At 38.3% G+C, this 21173-nt stretch overlaps 1 long non-coding RNA gene across 1 annotated transcript in view; it reads left to right on the forward strand.

Annotated features, from left to right (window-relative positions):
• LOC309665592 overlaps nucleotides 1–21173 on the forward strand; it is a 25774-nt gene continuing 4601 nt past the window's right edge. Inside the window, exon 1 of the long non-coding RNA XR_014266552.1 lies at nucleotides 1–77. This is a non-coding gene — a long non-coding RNA (uncharacterized lncRNA). The remainder of the gene's footprint in view (nucleotides 78–21173) is intronic.

Genomic DNA, 21173 nt, shown 5'->3' on the forward strand with positions numbered 1-21173 from the left:
CTCCATTCGTCAAAGAAGCTCCTATTTGGAAGCTGATCTGGGATTTAAACTCTAGTCTCCTGCTTCACCCTGTTAAGGTAGTTGTTTTTAATATATAACTATTGATTTACAAGTGCTTTTTGAAATATTTAAAACGTTTTAAAACTTCTTACAGGGGCAATTTATGATGCTTGGTTTGTTACCAGAATTAATTTGTATTTAGGATTATCAGTTATGTGGGATTACAAATTTCCTTTTTTTTAGGATCTTTTTTTTTACCAGTTAAACCTTAAAATTAGAGTCGCAATTGAATATTTTATTCCTGGATGAATTCTCTATTAAAAATTATTTGCTGTAAATTGCCATCTCTTAAAATGAGACAGTTTACCAATTTAGCAGCCATTATTAAATGCTGGAAACATTATTAAATGTTCCAATACTGGAACATTTCTGTACATTCATTGTTGTTAAATAATTCCTTATTGTTCCTTGGATATCCAGTTTGTTATTCCTTTGATGTAAAGTATTCTCTCTGTTATTCCTTTAATGTAAAGTAACTATTACATAGTTACTATTGCATCTCCTTTAGACAAAGCCACTCTTTCTAAATTAAAACTGGTCCTGAAGAGCTTCCTTAGTCAAGGCCCAGTATTGAAATTGAAGGTTAAGACTGTTCTATCAATCATGGATAGAATGATTGCCTATATTGGAGAGAAATATGGCTACAAAACCAAGATTCAAAAGCTGAGCAGATTTATATGGGAAATTTTCTTAAAGTGTGATTTTCTGTCAGTGAAAATTCTTAAACTTGGAGCAACAATAAAATGCTTCCTGAAAGAAAAAGAAAAATAATTTAATAGCTCATTAATATATCAATTTTTTAAAGTAATATATTTATATTGATTATATGTTGAAATGCTAATATTTGGAGTGTATTGGGTTAAATAATATATATATGAATTTCATCAGTTTATTTTTGCTTTTTTTAATGTAGCTATTAGAAAATTTCAAATTACATATGCAGTTTGCATTCTTGGCTCACATTATTTTTCTATTAGACTGTGCTGCTCTTGGGGGCAAGTTTAGATAGAGAAGTGATAGAACGACTGAGTCTTGGAGCACTCTAAGAGGGAGGGAAGGTGAAAGGAATCAGCAAATGAGACTGAGAACAGTGGCTAGCTTGGTAAGAGGAACCAGCAGCCAAGTGAAGAAAAGTGAAGGAGGAGGGAGCGATGAACTGTGGCAACTGCTGCTAATAGGTTAAGTAAGTTGAGGACTGAGAAATGACCACTGGGTTTAGCAAGGTAAAGGTCACTGGAGGCTTCCTGGGATGTCATTGTAAATCAATCATTAACTGTTTCCTACTGAGTGCAAGTACTGCCGCAGTATCGTTCTCAACAAAGAGCCCTTGGAAGTCACTTCCAATGGACCAGAATTGAAAAGGGAAATGATATTGATTTGTCATCCCTGATTCAAGTTACATTCTAGTGATTCTGTTTATAACATCTGTAAAACTCATAATTAAGCTACACTTCTTTTAGTGTTGACTTGTCTTCTTAATGGAATACTACACTATACTTATATCCCCAGAGGAATTAAAGATTTCTAAAAGTACTTTTTATATTTTCCGTTTAAATAGCGTTAGCCCCTTATTGGCAAGATAGCAAACAGGCCTGTGAAGAATACCTATCATGATCATCAAACAAGCGATTGCTCTAACTGTAGCCAAATCATATTCTGAGAAGCTTTCTCCGTCCCTCCCCCCAGTATATTGTAATTGCCATTTCATGTTATTCACAAATTGGTCAGATACAACCTGTCCGCCATTTCATTTAGTAGCCAGTATGTATCACTAGACCTTGACTTCACAAAACCTGCAGCAGCAATTGAGGCGATTCCTTAGATTCTATATTAAAAAGAAAAAAATAAAGAAAAAGATGGTTCTTCTCTCTTATATTGTCTGGAACAAAATATACCTCCTAAATTCAGGAGGAGGGACATTACAGTTTTTCATTAGCCTTTTCTCTTATGGATTAAATAATTTTTCTTTAGCCCTTTCTTATATGGTCTATCTAAAATACATTTGTTCATTTCAGTTGCCATTCTCTGGATCTTTGCCAAATTCTATATAATTCATTTAAGTTAACCAAGTGATTTTCATTAAATATTTGAACTATGTGTCTCACCATACCACAATTATCTTGGGTTTTCCTATGTGCTTAATTCCTATTTATGTGTCACACATATTTTAGTGACAATACCACATGATTGACATATTAACCTCATTTTCCTTTAAATGCAGACACATTTTCTCCTTACAATTCTGGTTTTATTTTCTCTTTAACATGTGGCTTTCTAGAGTTTTTACCTGAGTAAATTATCAATATACAATTCAATCATGTCCTTCTCCACAAATATTTAAAATGTACATAGGCTTTTGAATTTTAATCCTGTTCTTTAAGGCACCTCACCCACTGGTGAATTCTGTATTTTGTTATACAAACCATCTAAAAATGAATCAGATTTAAAATGAGTCAGAGTCCCTCAAATGTCTCATCAGTAGTTCTTTACAAACAGGTATACATCTTTCTCATTTTTTGAAAGCAGTTATTGTGAAACAGAAATACCAAGGATTTTACTGATTGTTCCCTTCAATTTTTCCAAGCCTAAAACAAAACATTGAATATCCAGATACATGATCCTATGGTAATAAAAATGTTATCTCAAAATTATTCAGAGAAACTTTCATCTATGACTTTTTTGGTAAATCAGATAATCATCCACTCAGTGTTTCACCACTTTGTCTATCTTCATGGCTTTGCTTCCCTAATTAGAAGACATTGCCACCTACCATTTCCACTGAGCATTCTCTACCATCACTTGACATGCAGACTGCCTAAAACTATGCTCAAATCTTCCATCCAGTAGCAACACTTGCAAAATTCTCTATTTCAGTTAATGACCTTCTTCCAGTCTCTTCAACTTGAAGTCTTGGAAACATCTTGAGTTCCTCTCTGCCTCATCCATCATATCTATCAGGCACATGTCCTGTTGTGCTTTCTTTCCCAGGGTGTCTTGATTCCTTCCCGGTTTTTCTTTTTCCAGTGCCAACATGGTAGATTATACCCGCATTAACTTATCTTTTGAAAATTTCAGAAGACTCCAAGCTGGTATGTCAGTTTCATTCCTCTCCACTACCTTCTAGTCCTTATAAGTCTGTCACATTAGCTTTCTAAAACACAACTTTCACTGTCATTCCATTATAAAATGACTTCCTACTGCCCAATAAAATGAATTTCAAATTCCTAAATCTGTCATTCAAAGCCCTCCATAATCTGCCCTAGTTTTACTATATAGTCCTAACTCCAACTCCCCCTGCTTCCCAACTTCCCACTCTAGTCAGGTGCTCACTGGGCTCCCCATGAAGCAATTGCTAAATCACATTTACACAATGCCAGAAATCCATATACAGTGTCAGAGTCATCACAAGACAAATATTTATGGGACATACAATTGAGCTTATTGTTTATTTTTCAAATGTAACTAGTACCTTTTGTAATTAGGGTTAAGATGAAGAAAAAGGAGACATTAAATCCTAAAACCAAAAATGATTATTTTTACTTATAAATAGAGGTGAGAGTATATAAAAAGAAAATAGGAGGGGGTATAGTGGTGTATCTTTTACATTTTATAGAATGAGAAACTGAAAGATTAAGAGATTAAATGACTTACCCAACTTTCCATGGTTAGGTAGCAAAAGTCTTACCCAGAACTAGTCCCAGACCCCTTAATTTAAGCCTTACTCCATTGTGTTAAGCTGCTTCTCCAAATGAAATCAGCACTTGAGTTTGAAAGGAATAAATACACGCTTACAGAACGTATTAAATAGGACTTCCCTGGTGGCGCAGTGGTTAAGAATCCACCTGCCAAAGCAGGAGACATGGGTTTGATCCCTGGTCCGGGAAGATCCCACATGCTGCAGACCAACTAAGCCCGTTCACCACAACTACTGAGCCTGTGCTCTAGAGCCCGTGAGCCACAACCACTGAGCCCACATGCCACAGCTTCTGAAGCCCACACACCTAGAGCCCATGCTCAGCGACAAGAGAAACCACTGCAATGAGAAGCACGCACACTGCAACGAAGAGTAGCCCCCGCTCACCGCAACTAGAGAAAGCCTGTGTGCAGCTACAAAGAGACCCAATGCAGCCAAAAATAAATTTTAAAAAAAAAGAATGTATTAAATAAAACATGATTTTTTGGGTTAAATTTTAAGGTTTCAAAAGATTATTTATGACTTATGAAATTAGAACTTGTTTAAAGTGGCCTAATGAACCTAATGAAGTGTTAGAGAAATCTGAGGTGTTACTTCTATCAAGATGGAATTATATGCCTGTAATCCAAGATATTGCCATTGATTACTGAAGAGAATATATACTAACTTTAGATCTTCAAGGATTTTCATGCCACCAAGTAGTCATAGAATATAATCTAAATGAGTTTCTAAAGGAGTTGTATCAAGGGTCCATGTAGTTTTTAGAGTCAAGGTACACTTAGTTTAAATATGAAAGGAAATTTCAAATAATCTTTCAGTGTCTCTTCTGTTTCAGCCAAGAGTCTGTGAAATGTTAAATACCCTCTACACTTACAGTGCCCTTCTTAGGGAAACTGCCCTGATTTGCTATGGCTTGTTCTGGATTTGAGTGAAACCAGCTTTGTTTATCCTGGGCTACAAATGTTTAGACCTCTAAAAAGACTGCACACAAAGGAGGCTGACCTCCTGTGAGTTAGTGTGACATAAAATTCTAACCAATTTCAGCACTCATTTTGAATGGTGATATATGGACCTAATCACACTGTCTCCCTCTTGGAAAGTCAGATGCCTTGTGAACTAAGAGAATTTAGGCATGATTCCAATTTTCCACGATACTTGATATACTTCTCAGTCTTGGAAGTTCTGGAGTAACTCTATGACTCAGAAGATACTGTCCTGGGCAACCTACATCCCAGTATGTCCTTGCACAAAACCTCCATTGCCAAAGATAAACGGAGTATAACTTTTCTTTGCACCTTATAAAGCCTAACAAATAGATCTTATGTAAACTGCATGCCACTTTTAAAAAAGGGCAAAATAATATGAAATATTTGAATGCTTTCTACATACCCAGAATTAATATATATATCTTCACATAAATTTCTATTCACCCAAGAAACCAGGACTAGAACTTACCATTGTGAAGGTATGTAAGGTAATTCTGAATATGTTTGTATCCACATGTGTGTGTGTATGTGTGTATGTGTGTAGGTATGTGTGTGTAGCAGTTTATAAAACTTTACTAGAGAGTCTCTTGGAATAAGCTGTCAACCAGTAATCTTCACAAACTTCTGTTTCTACCAGTGACTGGAATATCATTTGGAACTCTGCAGCAATGATTTAATAAAGGCTATCTAAAGGTTTGAAAGAGCTAATGTGTTAGAAGGAATCGAATCTGACATCTATATTGACAAATAAACTGAGATATGACATAGTACCACTTTTTGAAAGAAAATATCCTAAATTACTAATCTAAAATATAGAATCTCAAAGTCTACGTATATGATTTAGAGTTGTAAAGTTTGCTGATTTTCCTTTATAGGAGTGACTTAACTTTTATCTTTAAATATTTCTATAGTAGCTTTAAAAAAAACTTCATATTTTGTTAATGTCCAGATTATATTTGTTAATTTCTTGATTTCATACTGTCTCCAAAAGTGGTTCTCAAACTTTAAAGTGCATATGAATTACATGGAGTGTTTATTAGAAATGTAAATTTCCTAGGCCAGAAGGTCTGAGAAGAACTGAAAGGACCCAGGAATCTGTACATTTAACAAGCAGCCCATGTGACGGTAATGCAGGTGGTCTGAGGACGAGGCTAGTGCTATAAACTGAATGTTTGTGACCCCCAAAATTCACATGTGGAAATCTTTCTTTTTTAAAAATATTTATTTAGGGGGCTTCCCTGGTGGCGCAGTGGTTGAGGGTCCGCCTGCCAATGCAGAGGACACGGGTTCGAGCCCTGGTCTGGGAGGATCCCACATGCCGCGGAGCGGCTGGGCCCGTGAGCCACAATTGCTGAGCCTGCGCGTCTGGAGCCTGTGCTCCACAACAAGAGAGGCCACAGTGGTGGGGGGCCTGCGCACCGCGATGAAGAGTGGCCCCCGCTTGCCGCAACTGGAGAGGGCCCTCGCGCGGAGACGAAGACCCAACACAGCCATAAAAAAAAAAAAAAAAAAAAATATTTATTTATTTATTTATTTTGGCTGCACCGGTTCCTAGTTGCAGCATGCGGGATCTTCAGTTGTGGCGTGCATGTGGGATCTAGCTCCCCAACCGGGGATCAAACCCGGCTGGGGCCCCTGCATTGGGAGAGCGGAGTCTTACCCACAGGACCACCAGGGAAGTCCCTATATGTGGAAATCTCTTTTTTTTAACATCTTTATTGGAGTATAATTGCTTTACAATGGTGTGTTAGTTTCTGCTTTATAACAAAGTGAATCAGCTATATATATACATATATCCCCATATCTCCTCCCTCTTGCATATCCCTCCCATCCTCCCTATGCCACCCCTCTAGGTAGTCACAAAGCACCGAGCTGATCTCCCTGTGCCGTATATGGAAATCTGAACCTCTGTTGTGATGGTGTTAGAAGGTAGGGCCTTTTGTAGGTGACTACGTCTTGAGGGCAGGGCCCTCATGAATGGGATTAGTGACCTTATAAAAGAGATCCCGGAGAGCTCCTTCACCTTTCTGGCATGTAAGGATACAATGAGAAGCTGGCAATCTGCAAGCCAGAACTGATCTCAGACTTCAAGCCTCCAGTACTGTGAGAAATAAATTCCTGTTGATTATAAACCACCCAGTTTATGGTATTCTGTTATAGCAGGCCAAACAGACTAAGACAGCTCCTGTTCTATAAGTAATGATTTGCCAAATACATACCAACACAGATATAAAATTATCATTTCTTTTATACCACTTAAATTATAGTTTTTGCTGTAGGATTTAAATTTGGGGAAATGTATATATGATAAAATTCTAATGGGGAAGCTCATCTTTAAATAATCTAGGTTTGAAAAATCGACAAAAGATATTAACAGGTCACAGAAAAAGAACTGTTAATGCATTAACATTAAAAAAAGTACTTTAATGGATGAAAAAATCCTGGACCTAGCTCATAATGAGACAAATGCAAATTAAAACTATACTCAGACACCATTTCAAACATACCAGGTTGGCAAAGCACATGTCCTTATAAGTGAAAAACTAATAAAGGGGTTCATAGAATGCATTTTATAACTCAAAAGGCATTTGTATTGGCTGTTAGAGGAGATCACCATCAAACATTTTCATTACCCAGCCCTTATATACAAAAACAGCATTTTTAATGCATGCTATTCATTGGCTGTAAAGTCTTTGGTTGAGCATGTTGCCAATAAATATTTGATTTTCATTTTAATTATAAGGGTACCCATTACCTGAATAGCCCCAAAAAACTAGTAATGTAAGATATACAACTCATTTGTATAAATGTAGCATGATATGCTCTATATATTGGTATAAGTAATGATTTCACAAAATTTGTCCTTACTTTTGGTATGTACATCTGATTAGCTTTGCATTCTTATACAATAGGAAATGTGGATTTACATGTCAATGAAATTCAATCCAGCATAGACTGACCAATCCATCTTTAAAAAAATGGATTACATGTGAAGATATATGGAAATGGATCACACACTCTTGTATCAGTATTGCTGTAATTTTCATGATTATTTTTCTTCCAATTACCTGTTTAGTTAATGAAAAACATAAGTTAGTTTTCAATAAATTTTCTTGTGACAATTTCTGTTCCATATATTTTAATCCAAATTATTATAGCAGGGACTTCCCTGGTGGCGCAGTGGTTAAGAATCCGCCTGCCAATGCAGGGGACACGGGTTCGAGCCCTGGTCTGGGAAGATCCCACATGCCACGGAGCAACTAAGCCTGTGGCCACAACTACTGAGCCTGTACTCTAGAGCCCGCGTGCCACAACTACTGAAGCCTGCACGCCTAGAGCCCGTGCTCCGCAACAAGAGAAGCCACTGCAATGAGAAGCCCACACAGCGCAACGAAGAGTAGCCACCCCCCCCCCCACCGCACGTGGCAACTAGAGAAAGCCCGCGCGCAGCAACGAAGACCCAATGCAGCCAAAAATAAATAAATAAAATAAATAAATTTATATAAAAACATTATTATAGCAGTCATGTAGCAGTCCCTAAGAACTACAGAAAGTAAACAATCACTGTATACAGTTTTGATTTCTTCTCTGTAATCTCATATGCTTATCTTTGATCATTTATGAACATTATATCTGCACAGTACAACCTAAACAGGAGAATTTATGCAATAATCCAGAAGACTTAAGCAGAACAAACAATTGAATTAATGGGTTCAATTCTCCACATTCTTTCTTACTTTTTAAAAAAGTTTTATTTATTTTTGGCTGTGTTGGGTCTTTGTTGCTGCACGCGGGCTTTCTCTAGTTGCCGCGAGTGGGGGCTACGCTTCGTTGTGGTGCGCGGGCTTCTCATTGCAGTGGCTTCTCTTGTTGTGGAGCACAGGCTCTAGGTGCGTGGGCTTCAGCAGTTGCAGCACGTGGGCTCAGTAGCTGCAGCACGCGGGCTTCAGTAGTTGCAGCATGCAGGCTCTAGGGCTCACGGGCTTCAGTAGTTGTGGCTCCCGGACTCTAGAGCACAGGCTCAGTAGTTGTGGCGCACGGGCTTAGGTGCTCCATGGCATGTGGGATCTTCCCAGATCAGGAATCAAACCCGTGTCCACTGCATCGGCAGGCGGATTCTTAATCACTGCGCCACCAAGGAAGTCCCTTTCTTACTTTTTTTTAAAACTAAAACTCAAGAGAAACTTTCAGATGTTCTGTAATACACTCTTACCTTTTGCTTCCTTCCCCTATTTCTCTTTCATCTCTAAAATCGAACCTTTCCAATGTGCCCTTCAGAACTCACAAGTGTAGTCAGCAAAATCCGAAATATCTAAAACCTCTTCTCTGATCTTTTCCTTTACTTCTTGATCTGCTGAAACTTGTTCTCCCCTAACACACTGCTTTCCCTGCAGTCCTCTTAAGTGGTAGCTGTTCCTCCCCAAAACCCTTTGTGCTATGGGGGCTAGAGGTAGAGAACAGGCTTTCATCCATACAACTCTACCCAAACTGCTCTTGTCAAGGTCACCTAAGGCCAGCTTATTGCCAAATCCAATGCTCAGATCTCGTTCCTTCTTGCTTTCCTGACCTCTAAATGTTGCAGTGCCCAAAGTCAGTTCTCGGACCTTTTCTCTATCTCCACTCACTACTTTGGTCATCTCACCTAGTGCCATTGCTTAGAATACCACCTATCTGCTGCCTACTTATAATTCCAGCTTGAACTCTCCCTTGAACTCCAACTTCATATATCTAATTACTTATTTGACAACTCTACTTGAATGTACAATACACACTTAAATATATTCAAAGCCAAACTTTAAAAATATATCCAAAATCTGCTCTTTCAATAGTTCTCCCTATCCCAGTAAATGGTAATCCTAATTTAGGAGTTCCTTGGACCAATAATCTTGGCGTTATCCTGGTCTTTTCTCTTTCTCTCATAACTCATATTCAGTCTAATAGTAAATTGTGCTCACATATATCCATAATCCTGCCACTTGTTCCCCTTCCACAAGTATCACCCTAGTCCAAGCCACCATCATCTCTTACCTTGATTTCTGCTAAGGTCATAGCTGGTCTCTCTGTTTTACCCTTGCCTCCTCTTGGTATATTCTCTACACTGTAGCCAGACTGATCCTTATAAAATGTAAGTCACATCATTTCATTCCTCTGCTCGAAACCCTTTAATGGTATTACATATCATTCAGAGTAAAACCCCAAATCTTCATGAGACTATCAGGTCTTTGATCTCATCAACCCTCTCTGCCTTACTTATTCTGATCCCGCCACATTGGCCTCCTTGGTCTTTCTCCAAAAAGCCAAGCATGTACCTGACTCAGGGTCTTTGCACTTGCTATTCCCACTGCCTGGAATGTTCTTTCTCCAGACAGCCAGACAGCTCACTTTCTAATCCTCTCTCTCATCTCTGCACAATTATCATCTTATCAGAGAAGGTCTTTTCTGAACATCCCATAAAAATGTCCTGTCCTTGCCTGGCTTTATTTTTTTTCACGGTACTTGTCATTACCTAACATCATTTGTTTATTTTATGTCTCTCTCCCATCTCATGCCACAAGTGTCCCCAAAACAGTGACTTTGTTTATCTTGTTCACTATTATACCCCAAAAGTCTGGCACATGGTAGGTGCTCAATAAATATTTATTGAAAGAATGAATGAATATTGTACACTCCTCTCTTTCTCTCTCCCCATCCTTCCCTCCCTCTCTCTCTCCTTCCTTCCCTTCCTCCTCCCTTGCTTTAATATTTATTTAAATATTAACTAAATATTTCTGTAGTAGAACTACCCACTGCTCTTTGATGGTTCCCCAAATCAATTAAGATTCTATTCTAATGATGGAAAAGGATTTTTATTTGTTCTTTTCCCGCCTTTCTTGAACAGTGCCATCCTATACAACTTTCAACAATAACTGAAGAAATATTCTATATCTGTACTAGTATGGTAGCCACTAGCCTCATGTGGTTATTGCACACTTCAAATGTGGCTAGTGCAACTGAAGGACTGATTTTTTAATTTTTTAACATTTTAACTTAAACAGCCGCATGTGGCTAGTGGTTATTATTTTGGACAGTGCAGTTTTGGACAATATAAATTTTTAGTATTATATTAAACAATTCCAATTAAACATTTTACAATTTTATATGTCTATTTTTCATTCTTTAAAAAATTATTGTAATTTAAGATTATTTTCTTAATTGTGAAGCAGGTATCTTCACAGTTCCCATTTAAAGATTTTCACTGGCTCCTTTCCAATGTAAACTTATATTTACCTTGGAATATGCATGTGTGCATTCAAATACTAATATGTAAATAAGATAATCAGCAACTTTTAATAAAAAGAATGAAACCTAAGTTTCATTATAAAATTTAAAACTGTGAAATTGATTTTAGCTTATGTCGCTGTTTGGCTACTCAAAAGCCATTTCTAACCTGATTCTCCTTTGTAACCTCCCATGATAGTCTCTAGAAAGACAAATAATTTCATTACCTCCCTTATAGCAAGGTGTGGCCATATGATTAGATATGACCCATGAGATGCAAGTAGACATTTATTAGGAAAGTTTCTGGGAAACCTTTCAGTATCCCAACAAAAAAGGAATAGACAATGGTATACTACTCAGCAATAAAAAGGTTCAATCCCTTGATATATATTATGGGAGAATCACAAAAACCTGTTGAATGAAATATCCTGACAAGTGTACATATTGAGTGGTTTCATCTTTATGGAATTCAAGATGGCAAAACTAAGGTTTACTTATAGAAATCAGAACTACTGTTGCCTCTGGGGTGGGTGAGGTGACTGGCTGAAAAGGAACACAAGAGAATTTTCAGGGGTGATGGAAATATTATGTGTTGATTTGTGTGCTGATCACATTTGTGTATACATTCATCAACACTCACTGATTGGTATGTTTAAGGTATATTTATTTTCCTACATGTAAATTATACAACTATAAAAGAAAGGAAGGAAGGAAGGAAGGAAGCAAGGAAGGAGGGAAGGAAGGAAGAAGAAAGAAAGAAGGAAGGAAGGAAGGAAGGAAGGAAGGAAGGAAGGAAAGGAAGGAAGAAAGGAAGGAAGGGAAGGAAGGAAAGGAAGGAAGAAAGAAAGAACCAGAGGTGACGCATATGCCCTTTAGCTATCACCCTTTCTTCCCGGACATGATTCCTACCACGGTCATTTTGTCTATGTACAAAGACCAAGAGAATTGCAGAGATACTTGCCCTAATGTTGCTAAGCCACTGAACCACTACAATAACTGCTCACTTCTTATGTCAGAAAAATAAACTCCTATTTGTTTCAGCTATCACAGTTGGGTTAATTGAGGAAATGAAAAAATATATATACATTTTAGGACTTCCCTGGTGGCGCAGTGGTTAAGAATCCGCCTGCCAATGCAGGGGACATGGGTTCAAGCCCTGGTCCGGGAAGATCCCACATGCCGCAGAGCAACTAAGCCCGTGCGCCACAACTACTGAGCCTGTGCTCTAGAGCCCGCAAGCCACAACTACTGAGCCTGAGTGCCACAAATACTGAGCCCGCATGCCACAACTACTGAAGCCCAAGCGCCTAGAGCCCATGCTCCACAGCAAGAGAAGCCACCGCGATGAGAAGCTCACGCACCGCAATGAAGAGTAGCCCCCGCTCGCTGCAACTAGAGAAAGCCTGCGTGCAGCAACAAAGACCCAACACAGCCAAAAATAAATAATAAATAAATAAATTTATTAAAAAAAATTTTTACTTGGACTTTTGAATGAGCCTAGTGATGTAATGATTTCATATTAAGTGATTTGTTTCCATTTCATATCTTACCCAGTGGGATCCTACAATGGCTCCAAATGGTTTGTCATCATAGAAGTATTGACATGGGAAAATATGCATGTCAAAGAAATTTACCCCATTATTGATTAAATATTAGTAATGATAAACTAGAATGTATACTTATAAAACGAAATAATTGTTTTTTAAAATAAACAAGAGGACAAATAATAATAAAGAACAAGATGTTATATAACATTCTTTTGTTTTAGAATTTGGGTCCCTGAAAAGGAACAAAACTACAGTTGCTAAAATAAGAAGAAATTATACAGGCTGAAAAAGTTCAAATTACCCACCATAAAACTAACTGTGACAGCTAATATTTGTTGAGTGACTCCCAAGTACCTATCAGTTAAGTACTAAATGCTTTATGCACACTATCTCAACATAATTCTAACAACTCTATGAAGAATGTATTATCTCCATGTTGGTATGAGGAGACTGAGCTGTAGAGAGGTTAAGCAACTTTCCCAAGGTCATGGGGCTGATAAAAGGCAGAGGCAGACCTTGATCTTGGGTCTTTCAGATGGTAAAGTTTAGTGCCCTTAACCATGGCTCTGTTTACTTTCTCCTTGCTACCACAGGACAATGCATCACAATTTTATTGGGTTTAAAGCAGGGTTGTTTTTTTTCTTTTTTGCATAACAAATATATGAAAAGGACCTTTACAATTTCTGACCCTCATTAGGGTGTTTTTATAACTGTAAATTAAAAAACTGTATTTCCTTATAAAAGTTAAAAAACGATCTTACTTTGCTTTTTTTTTTGGCCATGCCACGCAGCATCTGGGATCTTAGTTTCCAGACCAGGGATCAAACCCTCACCCCTTGCATTGGAAGCACAGAGTCTTAACCACTGGACCACCAGGGAAGTCCTTAAAAAATTATCTTACTTTGAATTAAAGAAAGATATTGTAGCCATTAATCATAGTTCTTGTAGACCACACTGCAATTCTGTAGCTTGACACATTCTATAATCTGTCCCCATTTTAATATTTAAATGATGGTAAAAACTTTGCATAAGATATTAGAATAATGATCAGTTATAATCTGTTAAGAAAATATTCACAGAGTCTCAAAGAATTCAGAAGATAATGATATACAATATCTACACTGAAACTTTCTAAAGTAACTGGAATATTTTCAGTTTTGCAATTTCACCTTTGTAATCTTTAAAAGACAGTAGAAGCACAATTGCAAAAACATTAAATTAAAACTAGTCAGTGACAAAGTGGTTTCAAAAGATTAAATAAACTTTTTTCCAAACAAGGAAAAAATCAGAGGCTTTTTGAGAAAACATTTAGTAAAATCATAGAAATAGAGACTAGCACCTTCCCCTCCCCCACCCAGTTGCCAAAAGTGTCTAGAAAATTCCCATAAAAATATTTTAACTCCATATAGTTCTTGGTCAAATTATGAAGCTTTGCTATTATGTGATGTTCCTTCTTTCTCAGAAAACAGAAACAGCATCTACAATTTGCTATTACTTTTCTGCAGGGTTGGGGAATAGGAAGAGACAGGAATAAAGAATTGCTGCTCTATTGAATTATTTTTAATTTCTTTTTTTTTTAATATTTATTTATTTATTTGTTTGTTTGTTTATTTATTTATGGCTGTGTTGGGTCTTCGCTTCTGCGCGAGGGCTCTCTCCAGCTGCGGCAAGCGGGGGCCACTCTTCATCGCGGTGCGCGGGCCTCTCACCATCGCGGCCTCTCTTGCTGCGGAGCACAGGCTCCAGATGCGCAGGCTCAGTAATTGTGGCACACGGGCCTAGTTGCTCCGCGGCATGTGGGATCCTCCCAGACCAGGGCTCGAACCCGTGTCCCCTGCATTGGCAGGCGGACTCTCAACCACTGCGCCACCAGGGAAGCCCCTAATTTCTTATATGTCTTACACAGATATATATTTAGTGGTCAAGCCTCAATTGTCTAGCTCACATAACCATCCAAGATTTTAACTCTCATACTTGTCCACACTGAGTCTCCAGCAATTCATCAATTACAGTTCAAGTTTTCCTACCTCAGCACTGGTTTCCCCAGCTGTTTCCACCCAGGAATCTCTGCTCTGGTATGCTGTGACTCCCTGTATTCACGTATCTCTCCAATCTTGGGGGGCAGCTGTTGGCCCTGTGTCCTCCCCTCTCTTATAGATCGAAGAAGCATGATTTTTCAGTCTGTTCAGTTTTTTCACATGTTAGGATAGACTTCCAAGCTCCTTACATGCGGAACTGGAAACGAGAAGTCCTCCCTAGAAATTTTGACACCAGGAACAGCTGGTGTCAAAATTGTTCCTTTAGACACCAGGAACAGCTGAGGTCAGGGGTGAGATGCCAAACTGATGTAGGAGAACTTAATAAGCTTCTCTGCCCCCATTTCCCTTCTTGGCTTCCAGAACATGGGAGGCTAGACATTTATTGCCAGATGGAATATTGCGAGAATCCTCTCTTAGGAAATGGATCAATACACTGGATGCTCTCTAACTCAACAGCCCTGCAAATCACCCTTAAAGGAGCTCATTCATCAGCATGCCCTGCCAGTATATGCATATACAATCAGATAATCAAAAATTACGACACTTGAAGGAAACTGTTGACATTTAAAATGGAAGCCAAGGGAATTCCCTGGTGGTCCAGTGGTTAAAACTTGGTGCTTTCACCGCCGAGGGCCTGGGTTCGCGGGCCCTGGCTGGGGAACTAAGATCCCACAAGCCGTGTGGTACGACCAATAAATAAATAAATACATTAAAAAGAAAAAATGGAAGCCAAAATAAACAAGGAACTCAGAGACAACAGAGACAGTGTGGAGAGTGAAGGAAAAAAGAATTTTAAGCACATGTAATATTTATCCCCAGAGATAAAGAGAGGGTGTTGATTGTGTACATCAGGCAGAAACAGGAGGCTACATAAAAAGCAATATTCAGTGACCAAGAACAAGCTCTTGGAAAATAAAAAGAATAGTGAAAATGAAAAATTCATGAAAAGAGTTGGAAGCTAACCTTCAGGAAATTTCCTGCAAAGTAGAATAAAACAAGGCAGAGAAGGAAATGCATGAGAAAAGATAAGAAAATTAGAGGTCTAAAATCCAACTAGTAGGAGTTTCAGAAAGTGATAAAGAGAAAGTGGCGGGGATAAATATGAAAGAAATAATACAACAGAATTTCCTAGAACTAAAAAGCAGGACATTCCACTTTGAAAGCCCACAAATTGTCTACTATAGCGAATGAAAGTACTCCAGCAAGGCAATCACTGAAAAAATTATAGAACTCTGGGCATAAAGATATCTTGTATCCTCATCTGTCTTGCCCCTCTTCCTTCTTTGTCCTTGCTTAAGAAAACCACAACTCTGGTTAAATCCAACACTAAACTCACTCTTTGTACCCAAGTCCCACCAACAAGACTGCAGGAAAACCATGCTGACTGGTTTCACTTTAAATTAATGACACTAACCCTAAGTGGGCTCTTTTATTTATTTATTTATTTTTGGCTGCACTGGATTTTCCCTGCTGCGTGAGGGCTTTCTCTAGTTGCGGCGAGCGGGGGCTACCCTTTCGTTGCAGTGTGCGGGCTTCTCATTGTGGTGGCTTCTCTTGTTGCGGAGCACGGACTCTAGGCTCGCAGGCTTCTGTAGTTATGACACACGGGCTCAATAGTTGTGGCTCATGGGCTCTAGAGCGCAGGCTCAGTAATTGTGGTCCATGGGCTTAGTTGCTCTGTGGCATGTGGGATCTTCCCGGACCAGGGTTCGAACCTGTGTCCCCTGCATTGGCAAGCAGATTCTTAACCACTGTGCCACCAGGGAAGCCCCCAAGTAGGCTCTTAATGCTACATTACTCATGCCATATTTCCATGATTCAGTCTCTCTCATAGTGACTGCTTCATACTTTCTCCTCTCTCATTAAATTCCAACCTTCTGCCAGCACCCTAACTTTCAGCTAACAATTTTGCTTTCTTTTGCTGGGAAGAGTTTGGAATTAAATAAAAGAGATCTTCCATAAACTCCTACCACCACAAGATCCGCATCATGAGGCCCCCGTTCTACCTTCTCCCTTTACTTTTGATGTCTTCTCCGAGCGAAGGCAAATTTCTCCACCTGTGCATTAGATTTCATTCCCTTTTGCCTACTCAAGGAGATTGCTCCAGTAATTCTCCCCTTTCTCTCCCAAGTCATCAAATTTTCTCTGTCTCCAGGATAACTTTTCATTAGAATACAAATATGTTCTCTCTCCCTCTTGCTCTCTAGCTCTCTCACTCTGAATCATGTGTGTGTGTGAGTGTGTGTGTAAAACCAACCTTCTCTTTCCTTTCCCAGCTACTGCTCTATTTTTCTCCTTTCCTTGTCAGCAACACTCCATCTATCTCCAATTTCTCTCTGCTCATTCTCTCTTAAACCCACTCTAATCATTACTTTCATCTCCATCATGCCATCAAAATTGTTCTACGCAAAGTCCCTGATGATCTCTATGATGCCAAATCCAATGGTCATCTCTCAAACCTCATCTTCCTTGACCTATCAGTGGGATTTGATACAGATGATGACTCTCTCCTCCTTGAGACACTTCTTTACCTGACTTGCAGGGACACATGATATTTACCTAGTTTTCCTCTTCACCTTCTGGCTGCTCCTTTTCTGTCTTTTCTACTGATTCCTTTTCATCTCTTCAACCTCTAACTGTTGAAGTGCCTCAGGGCTCAGTTCTTGGATTTGTATATACTCACAAAGGGGAGATCTTATCCAGGCATTTGACTGGCATATGATCATCAGTATACTGATGACTCTTAAATTTCTCTTTTACCTTGGACTTCTCCCTAGTCTCTCTGTTTCGTATCTCTACTTGGTATCTCAGATTTAACATGGACAAAACTGACGTATTGATATATACCCTCCAACTTGTTCCTCCCATAGGCTTCCCCACCTCACTTAAGGGCAACTCCTTTCTTCCATTTTTGCAGGTCAAAAACCTTGGAGTCATAATTGACTCCTTTTTTTCACACCCCACATCAAGTAAGTCAGCAAATGCTGTTAGCTTTACCTTTAAAATATGCCCAGAATTTGACCATTTCTCACATCTCCACTAGCACCACTCTGGTCCAAACTACCATTACTTCTCACCTGGATTATCATAATAGCATTCTAAGTGCTTGCCCTACCTCTACCCTCTACCTCTTTACCCAGCTACCAAAAGTGAGAGCAGTCACATTTCTGCTTAAAACTTTCCAATAGCAACTCATCTCTTTTAGAATAAAAAGCCAAGTTCTTACAAGATCTGGCTCCATCTTACTGCTCAGAGCTCATTGCTTTTTACCTTGTACCTCGTATATCTGCTCCAGCCACACTGGCTTCCTAATGTTCCATAAACAAGACAGACACTTGTCTCAGGGCCTATGCACTTAGTGTTCTCTCTGCCCACAACGGTCATCCCTTGGATATCAGCATGGCTTGCTCCCTCACTTCCTTCAAGTCTTCACTCAAAGTTCCCTTCTAAGTAAGGCCCTTCTCATCCAAATTTCCACCCGTCACACTGCATATTCTCCTTCTCTGCTTGAGTACTTATCACTATCTAATATATTATATATTTTACATTTATTTTGCTTATTATTTGTTGCCCACCCACCACTAGAATATACGTTCCACAAAGGCAGGGATATATGCCCTTCTCTTTTCAATGCCATAATCCTTAGCCTCTAAAACAGAACCTAGCACAGTAATGGCTGCCCAACAAATATTTGTGAATGAGTGAACGTATGTTTAAAAAAACCTCCCATAGAGGAAAAAAACAGATTCAGGAATCAGAGTGGCACTGTGCTTCTCAGCAGCAACGTTGGAAACTGGAAGACAAGAGACCAATGCCATAAAAAATGTAGACGAAAATGATTTCCAGCCTCCCTGGATTTAAAGGCAAACTGTTAAGGAGGGTAAATTAAAGATGCTTTCAGACTTGCAAGATTTCAAAAATATTATTCTCATGAACTCTTTCTTAGGAAGCTATCAGATGACAGACTCCACTAAAATGAGGGGAAAAAAAAAACATGAAATAGGAAGATATAGGTTCCAGGAACCAACTGATTCAACGCAAGGGGACAGGCGAAGGGAAAACCTAGGATAATAATTAGTAAAATTCTAGGCTGTCATCATGCAGAAGGTTTTGAGAGTGATCGATTCATACAGAAACAGGAGGACCTGGACTCCAGGAAGCATCCCTCTGAATTAAAAACCAGAACTAATAGCTCACGTGATATATCTACTCGTAAGGAAAGGACTTCTACAGTCCTGTTAAAGAGTTCATGAAACAATTAGAGACAAGTAAATAGAAAACTAAACAACACTATGTGGCTTAGTTATGAACAATATTTGCATAGTAATAATAAAATAATGGTCAAATAATGTGACTAAAAATTGTAAGGTGGGTAGAAAAGAATGTGGGGACATTAAGTACAGAAGCCCAATCCAAATTTTTCAGAGTAAAAAGTTGATATACAGGGCTTCCCTGGTGGCGTAGTGGTTGAGAATCTGCCTGCTAATGCAGGGGACACGGGTTCGAGCCCTGGTCTGGGAAGATCCCACATGCCACGGAGCAACTAGGCCCGTGAGCCACAACTACTGAGCCTGTGCATCTGGAGCCCATGCTCCGCAACGAGAGGCCGCGGTAGTGAAGAGGCCCGCGCACCGCGATGAAGAGTGGCCCCCGCTTGCCGCAACTAGAGAAAGCCCTCACACAGAAACGAAGACCCAACACAGCCAAGAATAAATATAAAAATAAATAAAATGATTGCTAGCTGTAAAAAAAAAAAAAAAAGTTGATATACAAACACCTAAAATGGAATAAGAAAAATAGCAGTATAAGCATATTACTTAGAATTATGAATATAAGTAGCTAAAGAAAGAGAAAAGAGTTGAAAGAAGCCACCTCTGGAGACTGGGCATGAGAGATTGAGAGACAGGACTCTCAGAGTCTCCTATTCTTCACTATAAGCTTTGTAGTACTATTTGACTTTTTAGGCTATGTGAATGCAATTTTGATAAAAGTAAAAATTAAAATTTAATAAGTTCATGTAAAGTGAAGAAATAGTATTATAGAAATGTCCTTTACAGTTTATAGAAGTAATAAAAGGAACTGAACACAAATGGTAAAAGACAATGGTTACTATTGAAAAGTGGGGTTGTGGGCTGACTTTTTTATGACCACAGGCATGACTGCTTTTACAACAAAAATAAATGAATAAGACCAGACCACAATAAAGGTTGGCCAATCAGATCTCTGTGAGAATAGGATAGTCCTGAAAAATCATGAATTAGCCAGCTTTCATTAAGCGCATTTTGTCAGAACACATACACTTACAGAAAGAAACCATTCTTTTGAGGAAATGAACATGTTTGGGCTTCAACGCGATGATGTTACAATGATTTGCCATTTTAAAAACTCAGTATCTTAATATCAAGGAAAGGTACCTGCTGATATAATAGGAATACTGAAATCCAAATTCAAGACTGTCTGCTTGAATCGAAATGACCTTCCAGTAAGAAAATTAATCCTCTTGGGATTTTGTTCTAATCTTATTTTAGGAGTAGACTTTCCCTAATACCCAGTAGAGTCATTTGAGTTCTGACACAGAAATAGCAAAGTAACAGTTACAATAGGTAAATACTCGGTCAGGACTTTTGTGTATGCCAAGGTGGGTTGCATGAAACCCACTCATTAATTACAATACATTGAGGTTACCCAGGGGAAAATATCTGATTTTATTTTTTAAGATATTTCACAACATCTCTCAATAATTAATTTGTTTTAAAATTTATTTTAAAATATTTTTGTTACGTAATATTTTAATACATACTGGAAAACGTAACACATGCATAAGGATAAAGTATGGCGATATAATGAGCACCAGTCAACCCACCACTCAATTTAAGAATTGGAACATTACCAATACCATAGTAGCAAATCCCTGGGTGTTCCTTTCCACATTCCATCCTCATTGAAAAATAACATTCTCTATAGAAAACTTCACTACTTCCTGTTATGATTCAAATTAATCTTATCTGGTTCTATTCTCTGAAGAATAATATCTATGAAACATTTTTGCTTTCATTCATAAATGAGTGAGTATATATTTGGAGTTTACATCTGGTTGCAAGTCCAGCTCTGCCACAACCTTGCTAACTGTGTAACTATAGACAAGTTATTGAACTCTTCTGAGTTGCAATTTCCTCATCTGTAAAGCAAGGATAATAATTTATCATTTCCAGGGTTATTATAAGACTTAAATGAGCTAATACATATAAAGCACTCATTACCTATAGCTATTTTTATAGAAAGCGAATCATTGTGATCTTAGAATCTTTTTGCAAAGTATGAAGGAAAGACAATTAGATATCTGATTAATTCATTTGATAATGCTTGCTTCAAAAATAATTAAACATAATCTAAAAAGAAATATTTCACTTGTCTGTTTCTGGATACTTTAATAACTGAATCCAATCAACTTCTATGGGTGATTTTTTTGTTGATTGTACAGATATTAGTTGTCAGGGTGGCTAAATGTCCTTTTATTAATGAATTCATTAATTTAAAAATTAACAAAAGGATGAAGAAAACAATAGAGACTGCACACAAGAAATGTCAT

The sequence above is a fragment of the Balaenoptera physalus genome (assembly GCF_965194825.1).
Source record: "Balaenoptera physalus genome assembly, chromosome: 8".
In the NCBI taxonomy this organism is placed as follows: Eukaryota; Metazoa; Chordata; class Mammalia; order Artiodactyla; family Balaenopteridae; genus Balaenoptera; species Balaenoptera physalus.